The following is a 14,736-nucleotide window of genomic DNA, read 5'->3' on the forward strand; positions in this document are numbered from 1 at the left end:
AGAATATTCATTGGAAAGATAGCGTTGTTTCATTGATGCCAAAGCAATTTATTACAATGCAAAATGCAAATATTGGTTACAAAATAAGAGCATTGATAGAAGAACTTTAAACAGTTGTTATCTAAAAGGCTTGCTCTCTGGAAGTCTGGAAATATTTGAAAAACAAACAGTTCAATTCAAATAGATTTAAACATAACATTCCAACATATTTTCTTGAAAGTTGTATTCTTAATTAAATTTATAGGTTGTACTTTGAAAGATACTTGAGAGTCTATTGTCACAGAATATAGCTGGTTTTTGATACACAGTCTAACCAGCAATTTAAGAGGGTTAGTAAGCAATTTAATTACACACGCTAAAGTCTAGCCTTAAAAGATAAAGCTCAGTTTGGGCTAAATAAATTCAAATGGGAGGTATAACTGCTTTGGCCGGTCTTGCTAGTTCTCCATTCACAGCAGAATGGGGTGGTGTCAGATTTTTCAGGTGAAAGGTAGTAACTGAATAGTAACTTAAGTGAGACATTCGTTAAGTGAATTTTGCCCCATTTTATGACCTTTCTTGTCACAGTTGTTAAGTGAATCACTGCAGTTGATAAGTTAGTAACCCGGCTGTTAAGTGAATCTGGCTTCCCCATTGACTTTGCTTGTCAGAAGGTTGCAGAAGTAAATCACATGACCCTAGGACAAAACAACGGTCATAAATACGAACCAGTTGCCAAGCATCTGGATTTTGATCACAAGATCATGGGGGATACTGCAAAGGTCGTAACTGTGAAAAATGTCATAAATCACTTTTTTCAGTGGCGTTGTAAATTTGAATGGTCACTAAGGAACTGTTGTAAGTCAAGGACTAACTGTATACTGTAAGGAACAATTGGACTATATTGCAGAAAATTCTCTCTGTAGCTGATTTGAAAGTGCTGAATGACTATTCTAGATCTTCCCCAATCTAGAATCTGTCAAATGTGTTGGACTATATCCTGTTAGCTATGGACATTACAGCATTTGAAACCCAACATGTCCAGAAGCATCAGGTTGAGAAAAGTGTAAGACTTTGTTTTTGGATTTCCTATCCACATTTACTCACATTGACATAATTTATTGATGGCTATTGTTGCAAGCTCAAGATGCCTTGCTGATCCCAATAAACGTTTTAGTGGTTATAACCAGGAAACCATCATGCCTTTAACATGAAAAGTATATTATAGATACAGATTGGTTTAAACAACCTATTCAGCCCTGGTGTAGAGTTTATTATTATAATTATTATTGAGGGTTTTTGCTTTGGGATTAATGTATAGTATTGACTCCAACATTGTGAGTTACTGTATCTTATGCAGTGGTGAAATTCATTTTTTTTACTACCGGTTCTGTGGGTGTGGGTTGGTGGGCGTGGCAGGGGAAGGATACTGCAGAATCTCCATTCCCACCCCACTCCAGGGGAAGGATACTGCAAAATTCCCATTCCCTCCCCACTTCTGGGGGAAGGACAGTGCAAAATCTCCATTCCCACACCATTCTGGGACCAGCGAGAGGTAGTATTTGCCGGTTCTTCGAACTACTCAAAATTACCTGTCAGAACCTGCTGAATTTCACCCCTGTTTTTATGTTTTAGAATGTGTGCAAACCCAATAAACTTCAGCTTAATGTGTTATGGTAAACTGATCTGTTTTGTGTGTATTGGAGCTGGTTTGAACAAAATGGTTATTTATTAATAACTTAGCCATTGTTTTCTCTAGTTTTCCACATTTATGTAAGGCCACAAGCTATAAACTGCACAATATGATATGCTACTCTGTCAGTTTCTGGTTTACTGAAGATCACTGTTTCTTATCTCATCGGAAGTCATTCTTTCAAATTGATCCTTGAATGAAGTACCAATTCTCTAGTATGCTAAGTACTTCTTAGCATTTTTGCTATTTTTACTCCGGATCCTGATTGCTCCTTGGTTCTACCCATCTGTTCCAGTCCATTGCTCAGGATCCGTGAGAAAAATTGAAGGAACAATTTTTCATCTTTCAGACTCCAGATATGAAGTCCGATGTTCTAAATTCTAGGGAGTGTAAAAATTATTTCACAGGTTGTTATAGCAACCAAATAGCAATTAAATTCCCCCACTCTATATCATAATGTTTCTCTCTCGGACTGAACCTCTCATCTGACAGAAATTAAAAACAACACATTTTGCTAAAGATACTACAGATAAGGCATTGTTCGTAATTTGTGTATCTGACAAATTTTATTACATACCGTAGCTCCCATCCCACCCCATGCTGAGACATAATTTTTGTAATCATATCATTTGATAGATTATAATAGAATGCACATACACACATAGACTTTTCTATGAGAGCTAGATGATGCAGTGGTTAAAGCAGGGGTGTCCAAACTTGGGAACTTTAAGACTTGTGGACTTCAACTCCCAGAATTCCCCAGCCAGCATAACTGGGAGTTGAAGTCCACAAGTCTTAAAGTTCCCAAGTTTGGACACCCCTGGGTTAAAGGCATCAGGCTAGAAACTGATAGACCATGAGTCCAAGTCCTGCTTAAGCACAAAACCAGCTCTGTGACTTTGGACCAGTCACTCTCTCTCCACTCTGAGAAGGAAGCAATGGCAAACTACTTCTGAAAAAAATTCTCAAGAAAATTGTATGGACTTGTCCAGGCAGTCACCAGGTGTCAAATAAGATTCAAATTCACACACACACACATATACACCTATCCCATTTCTAGCAGTTATCTTCATCTTCCTAGCGTATTACCGCAAGTAAATTGTCCATTTTATGGATCATTGAGTGCCACTTGGCAAGATCAGCTGTGTCTCCAGGGCGCAGGCCGTCAGCTTGCATATCTTTGTTGATGGTGTCTTGCCATCTCTGCTTTGGGTGCCTGCGAGGTGGCCGACCATTAACTTCTAGTTGGTAGGCAGTCTTGGCAAGGGTGGAAGGTGCTGCTCTCAGGACATCCATACCAGCGGAGCCAATCTTCTCTCATCTTCTCTATAATTGGTGCCACAGCAAAATGTTATCAAATGGTGTCATTTGTGATGTGGCCAAGGAGGAAGATGCCCAATATTCAACGGAGCATTTGCATTTCCATGGCATGGAGATAGCTTTTGGTCCCTGTTGTTGCTGCCCAGCATTCAGTGCCATCAAGTGCAACAGGGCGGATGGTTGTTTTGTAAATCTTACATTTAAGACGGATTGCATTTGTCTGTCACATAAAACACCAGTGAGTTCTCACCAACGCATTCACACTTACTCGCACCTCGTCACTGATGTCACCATTGCCTTGGAGATGGGATCCCAGATACTGAAAAATGTCCACCTTCTTTAAGTTTTCTCCATTGATTTGAAGCATTCCAGGCAGGGGTGAAATCAACTTACCTTTGCTACCGGTTCTCAAATGTGAGCGTGTGCAGGAGCGACCATCTCTGCGTATGCGCAGGACCTTCCATGCATGCGCAGAGCATCAAAAATGGGACGTGATGACGTCCGGGCAGGTGGGCGGAGCCTCTCGCCGCCACCGCTACCGGTTCGTCTGAAACGGATAGAACCAGCTGAATAGCATCACCGGTTCCAGGGGTGGCGACAGTCTCTAAGTACTCAGTTCTAGCAGTTATACTGGCATAATATTCTCAAAGAAAGTTAATGCGGTCAAGTTAGAGGTTTCTGTATCTCTTTGCTTTGCTTTTGATGGTCAATCCAAAAAGGAAAAAGCTATCTACTACTTTGCTATCTTCATTGTCAATTTTAAGGCTGGTAATTCTACCTGTTGTCATTATTTTTTTATATATATATTTATTCTTAGTCCCATTTTTTCACTGTTTCCCCTAACCTTTATTATGGAAGTTTACAAATCAGTTGCATTTTCAGCTTTCAGGCCTTCTGTTTAGTATACTTCACTTAGTAAGCCTCCCATTCAAAATAAGGGCTAATGTTGAGGTTAAACGTCAAAGGCATGTTGAGGGCCTCACCCCAAAAGTAAACAGAGACAGGATCCTAAATGGACCTGAAGGATGTTGGCTTAAGAAATGAAATAAGCACCAATTCTTTAGATTTAAGATACCCGTTTTTCTTTTTAAGAAAAGGAAACCGGGAAGGGGGAAATACATTTTAAGGGAATCCTGCAGTGCAAATGTAGTGCTGATGAATCATGTGCAGCCTAGGGGTCTTACTTGTGTACTCTTGATATGTGAAGCGTGAACATAGTCATTTCTTTTCTTTTATTGCCACGAGAGGGCAGTAACTGCTCACCAACACTATCCTAAGTGTGTTATACTTCGGTGTTGTGTTTCTTAGTGCTGAGTTGAAATGTTCTTCACCCATTGTTGAATTGGCAAAAAGAAGTATGAGATTTGCTGATTTCAGTCCTACTATTGTTGCTTCTGTTTTAAATAACTCCATTACCTGACTTCCTACAAGGCGATGGGTGACAAATCATTGCAGATTGTATACATCTGGAACTATATCTTGGATGTATCAGAATAAGGGGGGAAACTTAGAGCCCTGCTAAGAATAGCTTAAGGATATTTCTCTTATGGGCATGAGTCACCCATGAATCAGATAGTTCTGAACAAGAGTACAATGATGCTTTCCTTTCTTGAGATGGGGAGAAACCTTTGGGGTTTGGTGGGCCATTTGAAACATTGAGAACATGTTGGGGACAATTCTAGTCAAATGGCTCCTGTAAGAGGGCTTCGTCATTCACAAAATGGCTGCTGTGAGCAATACAACCCCCTACAAAGTATTCATTCACCAGAATTACTGCCAGCTATTACTTCCCTACTCTTTCTGTCCATACATGCTTGGACATGTAGGACCTCTTACAAGGACAATCAAATCTTAATTGCACTAATCCAGAGGACCACTAGAGGGAAGCAAAATGTTAGATTTTTCTGTATCATTTTGCTGTCATCTAGTAGTCTTCTAGACTTGTGCACTACCAATTATAAACAAATTTGGCTGCAGCCAGTCAAGTTTTTGAGAATCTGTAGGAGTCCAAGGCATCATTGGGAAAGAGAGATGATATGAGAATCATGTTAAAAACTCCAGCCCTAGAAAATGTTTAACATGTCTATTTAACACAGCTAATGGAAATAATTCAATAATATGATACTTCAGTTAATGAGATAAGCGTGTGGAATGGAACCAAGCTGGGCTTCTTCTCATCAGGCATGAAATCCTCTTCCCTTCGCTACCGGTTCGGAACTGGAAACGCTTGCACATGGCCCTTCTGCGCATGCGCAGAGCGTCCATGATGATGTCTGGGCAGGTGGGTGGAGCCTCCCACCGCCGTCACTACCGGTTTGCCCAAACAAGGGCAAACCAGCAGAATACCTTCTCTGCTTCTCATGATAATGACCTGTGCTGATAGCTGTACTTTTCTGGGGTAGTAATTGCTAGAGATTATACACCAAGTATTAGGTACCATATATTTTGAAGTCTTCAGATTGCTTATGCAATGAGCAAGCATTTTGCCAATCTAATATCCTCCAGGCAGGACAAACAACATTTTATTGGTTACATTAACTTTAATTTCTAGAAACTATAGTCTACTCTAGTGCATTTCAAAAGCACCAACCTGGGGAAGGTAAGAATAAGCTGTGGCATTTGCCTATTATTCTAAAGGATCTATTTATACATCAAGCAGTTTGAGTCTGAATCCCCAAGTGCTCAGACACACACCTAGGCAAAAGATATTTCAAAATTATTCATATGTGCTTGCTAGCACAAATTACTCAGGTAGGCAAAAAAACCTCAACAACCACCAGCCACCAGAATTACCTGATTTCAAGGAGCCAGAATATCCAGTTAGGAAAGCTGTGGCCTCTACTGCCTCTCCTCTCCCTGAGGCTGCCACACAGCAAACCTTGGTTCCTCATTCTTAAAATGATTTTACACATCCAAGGTTCTATTTATTTCTCTCTGTATATTTGGTTTAAGTGACATAAAAATTAATGTGATTAGCACTTTTAATGTCTTATTTCTTTAATCTTTAATTGACATAAGGTAAGATTAAAACAATTTTATACATATCAGCAAGCAAAATGTGTGAATCCACAGAAGGCGTCCACAGATGTCTAAGGATAAAAGAGGGACGTGGTAGCTCAGTGGCTAAGACGCTGAGCTTGTTGATTAGAAAGGTTGGCAGTTCGGCGGTTTGAATCCCTCGTGCCTTGTAATGGAGTGAGTTCCTGTTTTACTTGTCCCAGCTTCTGCCAACTTAGCAGTTTGAAAGCACATAAAAAATGCAAGTAGAAAAATAGGAACCACCTTTGGTGGGAAGCTAACACCATTCTCTGTGCCTTCGGCATTTAGTCATGCTGACCACATGACCACGGAGACATCTTTGTACAGCGCTGGCTCTTCGGCTTTGAAAGAGAGATGAGCACCGCCCCCCAAAATCAGGAATGACCAGCACATATGTGCGAGGGGAACCTTTACCTTTACCTTAAGGATAAAAAACAAAACAGTCGGTGCAGAGTAGGGCTCGGAATGATAGTCCCAGGGCCTTTCTCCGACACTTAATGGAATGCTCACTACACGCCCTTGACACAACAATAAAAACATACCAACATGGCATTTGCTGTCCCTTTTCAACCCCTATCCTTCCTTTATGGTGTCTCTTCCTAATCACTGCAGTCCTCTGACTTCCTTCAAGATACTAGGAGTCCCTTGCGGATTTTACTCCGCTGGTCATTACCAACTATAGGGAGTGGTGCTCATCTCCATTTCAAAACCATTTAGCCAGCACTGTCCAAAAACATTTCCAAGGCTATGTGGCCAGCATGACATAACAAAGTGCTGTTACCTTCCCACTGAAGTGTTACCTGTTTATCTACTCACATTTGCATGCTTTGGAACTGCTAGGTGGGCAGTAGCTCACCCCATTGAGTGGTGCTTGGGTTTTGAACCTGGGCTGCTGGCTTTCCAGCCGACAAGCCCTGCATCTTAACTGCTGAGTGACCACACCACCCCTCAAGATAGCAGACAGTAGTCTAAAATATTGTATACGTCTTTGAGCTTGTCCTTGCATAGATTACATTAAGGGGGAAACTTGCTTTTAACCCTACTACAGTAAGGGTTCCTTAAGCCTGAATCTGAAAAACGGTGTTACAAAGGCATTTTGGTCCAGTGTTTATGTTCAAGGGGGGGAGGGCCCAGAGTGGGGCAATCTAAGGTCCTAAAATTAACCACAAGTAGAAGTCCTTCCTTCTCTTTCTTTTAACCCATCCATTCACCAGAAAGAATTATTTTTTAAATAATAATAAGTCTGATTACATTTCCAATTCATTAAAATTAAAGATGTGGATCATTTTTTCTAATTAAAATATAAGCATATACAAGTAAATATTTAAGCAATTTCTATAGATGCCTATCTCACCAGTGAGTCTAAGTCAGGGGTGTCAAACTCGATTTCATTGAGGGCCGCATCAGGGTTGTGTTTGACCTCGGAGGACCAGGGTGGGCGTGGCCAGGGTGGCATGGCCAGCTCGACATCACTTGGGTTGGGGGCGCCTGTGGCAGCCCAAGCACTCTGCCAGCAAAAATGGGCTCCCCCGCTATGTTTGCAGCTGCAACAGCTTCCTGTGGCCCTCACAAGCTTTGTTTTCAGCTGTGACGGCCTCCTGCAATCCTCTGCCAATGAAAACTGAACTCTGGAGGGCCGCATGCAGCCATCCCGAGTTCCATTTTTGCTGGCAGAGGCACCGTGGGCTGGTCCTTTGTTGTTTCCACAGCGGCCCTGCAGGTCAGATTTAAGCACCCCATGGGCCGGATATGGGCCGGATATGGCCAGGGAACCTTGTGTTTGACACCCCTGGTCTAGGTAGCTTACAAAAAATTAAACCAAAACAACAAAACACAATGTATAAGGTGGTGGTGGTGGGGGAGAGTCATACACAACATGCCTGAGTTCCAAAAGAAAAAAAAATGTTCCATTTCAGTCACAAAGACAAAATTAACACTCATTGGAGGTCATCCAACTACCTGGTCCAAATACATGTGGGAGCTTCCAGATCTTTAATGCTTTAAAAGAATCCAAGAGGGTTGGGGCCAACGGGATCTTTGAGGAAAGGCTGTTTTATTATTTTATAATAATTTTATTAAATATTACAATTTATAAAATAAAAAAACTAATGCAAACTTAGAGGAATAAAAAAAGTAGAAGGTGCAGAAAAACAGAAAGTAAAATGAAACAGAAAGCAAAGTAAGAATTTGGAAGAAAAGAAAAACATAAAAGTACCTTTATATAGTACTAAGATAAAATGTAAGAAGATACAAGCAGTGATGGGTTCCTACTGTTTTGAACCAGTTCCGCTGAACCGGTAGTGGTTTGGCGGCTTGGGTCGCTGGAACCGGCAGCGACCCAGGCCTGCCTGAACCGGTTCTCCAGGGGGCACCATAGGTGCTGCCATCTTGTTTTTCAGTTCTGTGCATGCACAGAACAATTTTAGTTGCACTGCGCATGCACGCATGCAACACGCACACAAGTGGCAGTAGTGCCTGCCGGAACCCACCCCTATATATAAGGTATTGTAGAAAAATCACAATCACTGTCATCTGGTTTTTCACCAGGAAAAAGCAGAAATTATCATTCCTTTCAAGCTTTTACCATTTCATTATTTAATACTATATCTTTAATATTATTAATAGATCAGAATGCTCCTGTATCTTTAAGACATACTGGTGAAATTGTTCTGAGAAGCAGCTGATTCATCTGAGCTAGTCATATTCCTAGGAATCCCAGAGACTTTGTAAGTGGATAACAATCACAACAATGTGGGCGGCCAACTTTCTTCCCCAGGCTGTAAATTCCTACCAATTTTATGGGGAATAGTTCGATTCCATTTCACAATAAGATTGGTAACCATACTATATTCAACAGTCATTAGGAATTATCTTTCTCCAAGACATTTTATAGCAGGCAGGTTTCTGTTGTGGATCTTCCTTCTTATATATATATATAATAGTAAGAGTAGAATTTGAGAACTGTCTTTGTCAATTTGATAGTTAGATTGTTTTTAGAAAGCAAGAAGTGAAGTGGTTTAGAACCTTAACATTTCTGCTCAATGCTTTTTGTGTTCTTGATCAAGCAAATCCTTTCTTATACTCATTGCCTTTTCAGTGAAAAATCCAGAAATAATTCTTTTATTTATAACTAGCCAATAACCCAGCGTTGCCTGGGTATTTATTTATAGGGGGGAAATGTCTGGACCAAACGTAATTTCTAATGTTGGATTTTCCCCCTTACCAGAGGGAGTTCCTTTGTGGAGTACTGTGAAGCAGTTACCGTGGCAACTCCACTGCGCTGTACAGTAGAAGCCATTTTACGGCAGTACAGTAGAAGCCATTTTAAGGCACAACAGGCTGTATTTTACCAGAACACACGAGGTGTGTGCATGTGTGTCTTACCCCCCACAGTATTTCTTTCCAGAGAGTAAGTCATCTGTGTACCAAGTTTGGTTGAAATTGCTCGAGGCATTCCAGAATTATGCTCGTGGGCCTGCCCGCGCAGACACATTCAAATACTATAGTTTCTACTTTGAAGTCTAACAGGTTATAATAGTGTATGCTTTTTCAGTTTTAAAACTTGTCTTGCATTCCTGTCTGTTGAGCCACTGTTCATGAGTGCCCCCTCATGTATCCAAATTTGTAATCCTTGAAAAAAATTCTGCAGTTCTTCTGACCTATAACAGTATATTCTTCCTATCTAAAAGATTTTTTTACTAGGCATGTTGCTCCAATTTGCACTAGAATGAAAGAACTAGAATCCAAAATTGGGGAGGTAAACTTCCCTGCAAGTTTAAGAGATATTCATTGTGTCCCAGTCTTGACATCTGCTGCCATAGATATTTTATTCTGTGTATCCTACACCACTTGCAGTTCCAACATTTACAACTATGATGATTACAAATACGTTTTGAGACTTGACAAATACATTTCAGAGACTTGAAAACTATTCAACCTCATAGAAGTAAACACACCATCTTAAAATAAATGAATTTGAATGTGTCCATCCATGCCATATGTTTGTTTTATACTATGTAATGGATGTAAAATAATCTATGTATCATTTATCTTTAATATTGCACTGTTGAAAGAAATGTCCTTCTGGGTTCGGCTCCAAGTGGGGAAAAAGACACTGGAGACATGGAGGCTGCTTGGAAAGATGGTTTTAATGGTGGACAGGACCACATGGCCTGAGTCCTGAACAGAAAAGGTGATCACATGCTTCAATGTTGGTGGAGAAGAAGAGAAAGAAAGGGAAGGGCTTGCTAGGCTTTTTATAACCTGTTCAGTCCCACCTCTCTGTTTCCTGTTCCTGTGTAAGAAATGTATTCTGATTGGTTGTCAGACTCACATGGGCCCATGCAGGGGCAACTCTCTGGGCTGTGTCCAGGTTTGGTTGAATTCTCAGAGTTCTCAGATGCCATGTGGTCAGTTGAGTAAAGTGCCAATATTATCATGCCTTAATCCCATTCCCCTGGAGCTGATGGGGAGAACTCTTTATTATGTAAAGTGGACTAGCTTGGCCTTTTTAATGGCCCATTGACAAAGTGGGGATGGGCAGGAAGCTGCAGGAATTTACTTTGTGTTTAAAATGTGTTTCTCCCCTTTTCACATCCAGGAAAATATAATATTCTGCCTTTTCAATATTTCCTAGTGTAGGAAGTTATCACCCAGCCCTCTCCCAGAAAAATGAAATATCCTAGGAAATATTGATAAGGCAGAATATTATATTTTCCTGGATGTGAAAAAGGGAGAAACACATTTTAAACACAAAGTAAATTCCTGCAGCTTCCTGCCCATCCCCACTTTGTCAATGGGCCATTAAGAAGGCCAAGCTACTCCACTTTACATAATAAAGAGTTCTCCTCTTCAACTCCAGAGTGATGGGATTAAGGCATGATAATATAAGCCTTTATTCAACTGACCACATGGCATCTAAACTCAATCAAACCTGGATTCAAACTCAGCCTAGAGGGTTGCCCTTGCATGGGCCCATGGGAGTCTGGCAACCAATCAGAATACATTTCTTACACAGGAACAGGAAACAGATAGGTGGGGCAGAACAGATTATAAAAAGCCCTGCAAGGCTCTTCTCTTCCCTTCTCTTCCCTTCTCTTCCCTTCTCTTCCTTTGCATTCTCTTCTTCTCCACCAACATTGAAGCACGTGATCACCTTTTCTGTTCAGGACTCAAGCCATGTGGTCCTGTCCACCATTAAAACCATCTTTCCAAGCAGCCTCCATGTCTCCAGTGTCTTTTTCCCCACTTGGAGCCGAACCCAGAAGGACATTTCTTCCAACACTAGGATATTTCATTTTTCTGGGAGAGGGCTGGGTGATAACTTTCCACAGCACAAAATATGTTAAGCCATCCTTTAGTAGCTTTGAAAATAGCACTATCTTTCCATTTCAATTAAACCATTCTGTCATTGTAATTATTGCCTCTCTTGAACTTCTATAAATCAAGTACAGTGGATTGGATTGGATTTATTAGATTTATATGCCGCCCTTCTCCCAAGGACTCAGGGCGGCGTACAGCATTAAAAAACACATAGTACAAAAGTTAAAAGGAAATTAGAAACAGTCCAAAAAACAAACCCAATTTATATAACACTCACATTTTAAAAAGTAAATAAAATTAACAGGCCAGGCCGGCTTGCTGGAAAAGCCAACTTTTTAGGGCGCGTCGGAAGAACCGGAGGTCAGGGATTATGCGAAGCTCCGGGGGCAGCTCATTCCAGAGGGAAGGCGCTCCCACAGAGAAGGCTCTCCCCCTGGGGGTCACCAGCCGACACTGTCTGGCCGACGGCACCCTGAGGAGGCCAACTCTGTGGGATCGTACTGGACGGTGGGAGGCTATTGGTGGTCTCGCAGGTCTCGCAGTGTGAATATTAGAAGCCACCATAGAAAATACTGTAACTATAAACTGTGAGACACTCCACGTTGTTGGTAGGTTTCCAAACCAAACTGTAATCACATAAGAAACACAATATATTTATGACGTACTGAAACTATAATGTGAGGATGAGACATAGACGTCTTAAGAAAGAGAAAGAGTAGGAGGTGATTTTAAAAAATGGATTTGGGTTTTGTAACCAATAACATTGTATTTGTTGATTCAGATGTTGTCATGTATGCTGGCTTTATTTTTTTTATCCAGGTTTTTATGTGTAAGTCTGAAAGAACTTGAACCATAAGTTCTTCATTTGTATGCCTTTCATTCAGATTGTTTTTTTTAAAGGAAACAATATTTTTTGATAAGAGTCAAAAGGAAGGAAATGCTGACTCTAAAATATCCCTTCCTGCTTATCCTCTCCAGGATGAGAGATTGATTGAATATGTGCCATCAAATTGGTGTCACCTCTCAGTGACCATCTAGATTTCAGGGAGAATAATCTGTCTATGACCTGGCCCTTCAGGTCCTGCAATTATAATTGAGTCTGTCCACCTTACTGCTGATTATTGTCTTATTTTTTTCTTCCAACTTTCCTAGCTTTATAGACTTGTCTAAAGAGCTAGGTCTTTGCATAGTGTATCCAAATTTGAGCTGGACATTTGTTCCTTGAATGAGAATTTTTGGTTGATGATCTATTTGTTGGTTTTCTTGTCTATCTATGGTATTTTCAGCAGTCTTCTCCGACAGTAAAGTTCAAAAATATCAATATTCTTCCTATTCTGCTTCTGAAAATATTTTCTTCCACAGAGAAAATCTGATCTTTGTAGGAATAGACACCTCAGAGGTGTATTTTATATACCCAATCTTAATTCTTTACACTGTGTCCATCTATTCTAGTTAAGTTTTACAATGCCTAATATGCATCATAATAAACACAGGAAAAAAACGGGTGTGAGAGGAAAGAAAACTGGCAGCTGGGAAATAAAACACATGAGCAAACCCAAAACAGCCATCCTGTTTTTCTCTATCATCCCCTAAAGAAAGGAGAATAAGTCTATCAAAGTCTATACAGTATTTAATGATAAGGAGCTTCTAAGCCTATCGGACTAGTCCATGTGGCAGTGGAAGTTAGTAATCATAAAACATCATCTTCTCTTGAAGCCTGCTTGTCATGGAAATGCGGCCTTCCTCTGAGCTATATTTGAATTACTGTCTTTGATGGAAGCAAATGCGGAACAGGATTCTGTTTACTCTTTGAAACATATAAAGATGAACTCTTTTACGCTGAAGCTGTGCAATGCCGGTGTGCACATTTGTCAAATGCTTTTTGGAAAAAGCATTTGGTTACGTCAGATTAAAAAATGGATAAAAGAAGTGGCAACCACAAGCGGATAATGGATAAATGCCAGTCGAATGTTCGTGGCTATTGCACAACTATCGGTAGGGTAAAGGTAAAGGTTCCCCTTGCACATATGTGCTAGTTGTTTCAAAGCCGAAGAGCCAGCGCTGTCCAAAGTCATCTCCGTGGTCATGTGGCCGGCATGACTAAATGCCGAAGGTGCACGGAACGCTGATACCTTCCCACCAAAGGTGGTCCCTACTTTTCAACTTGCATTTTTACATGCTTTAAACTACTAGTTTGGCAGAAGCTGGGACAAGTAACAGGAGCTCACTCCGTTAAACAGCACTAGGGATTTGAACCACCAGACTGCCAACTTTTCTGATCAACAAGCTCAGTGTCTTAGCCACTGAGCCACAGCATCCCCGCGTACAACACCATGTACAACAATCAGTACATATTCATAATTAATAGAGTTATGCTGCTGCAGAAAAAAGTGTTACCTTGCTAGAAATAAGCAATGAACACCATTCAGAACTTCAGGGGCCAGTTATGTTAGTTGGATACAGAAGTAGTTGGTTGACAATATGCTGAACTTAAAAAAGGAATAGCTGGCTCACACAACAGAGTAAGCCAGATTATGGCTGTCTAATCATGTCTGAGTCCAATAACTGAGAAGAGCAGAGGAGCAACTGAGCTAACAGCTCCAGCTTTGAGTGATGGGCTGATGTCATTGATGTTGAAGAGGCACAACCAAATAGGTTCAGATGGCAGAATAAATAACTCCTGGTTCAGTATGAACGATGAGTGGATTGGATGGGTCTCATTTCAATAGGCAGGGCCAACCCCCCTCATCTCCCCTACTCTGCAGTCCTTTAGAGCAGGAGTCTTCAAACTTGGCAACTTTAAGACTTGTGGATTTCAAGTCCCAGAATTCTCCAGCCAGCGAGGAGTTGAAGTTTACAAGTCTTAAAGTTGCCACGTTTGAAGAGCTCTGCCTTAGAGGAACGATAAGATTTTGCTCTAAAACACAACCTCTTCGGGGCATAGATTTATTTGAGAGTATAATGAGGCTCATGGATTCCTTCTCAGAAAAAAAGAAGACACTTTTTAAAAAAAAAGTAAATAAAATACCTAAGACTACAAATAATGATCAGCAAAATCGAGCTATAGCCCTATCAGGTTTAAGAAGCCCTCCTCAGAAGGGTATTATAGCGCATCACCTTTATGCCTAGAGATACCTGTACATTTTCAAGAGCTGCTTTATTGGGAGATGCTTGCTCAACACCTTTTGCTTCAATGGAGCACCGTTGGCTGGTTTCACCACAAAATAAATCAGGCTTCCAGCCTATATAGGACGGATTCATAGAAGCTAAGCCAAGACCTAAGAAACCACCTTGTGGCCGTAACACCTTAAAGGAACCGCTCTCAGTCTGAACGAGGCAGCGCTGTACACCCGAGGACCAGCTCGAATAGTAAGCACAAAACA

At 40.9% G+C, this 14,736-nt stretch overlaps 1 protein-coding gene across 1 annotated transcript in view; it reads right to left on the bottom strand.

The window, feature by feature from the left end:
* STK25 (serine/threonine kinase 25) overlaps positions 1-14,736 on the bottom strand; it is a 35,293-nt gene that overhangs the window by 20,312 nt on the left and 245 nt on the right. The gene's annotated exons all lie outside the window — the stretch shown is intronic.

Source organism: Natrix helvetica (assembly GCF_964273705.1).
Source record: "Natrix helvetica genome assembly, chromosome: 5".
Lineage (NCBI taxonomy): Eukaryota > Metazoa > Chordata > Lepidosauria > Squamata > Natricidae > Natrix > Natrix helvetica.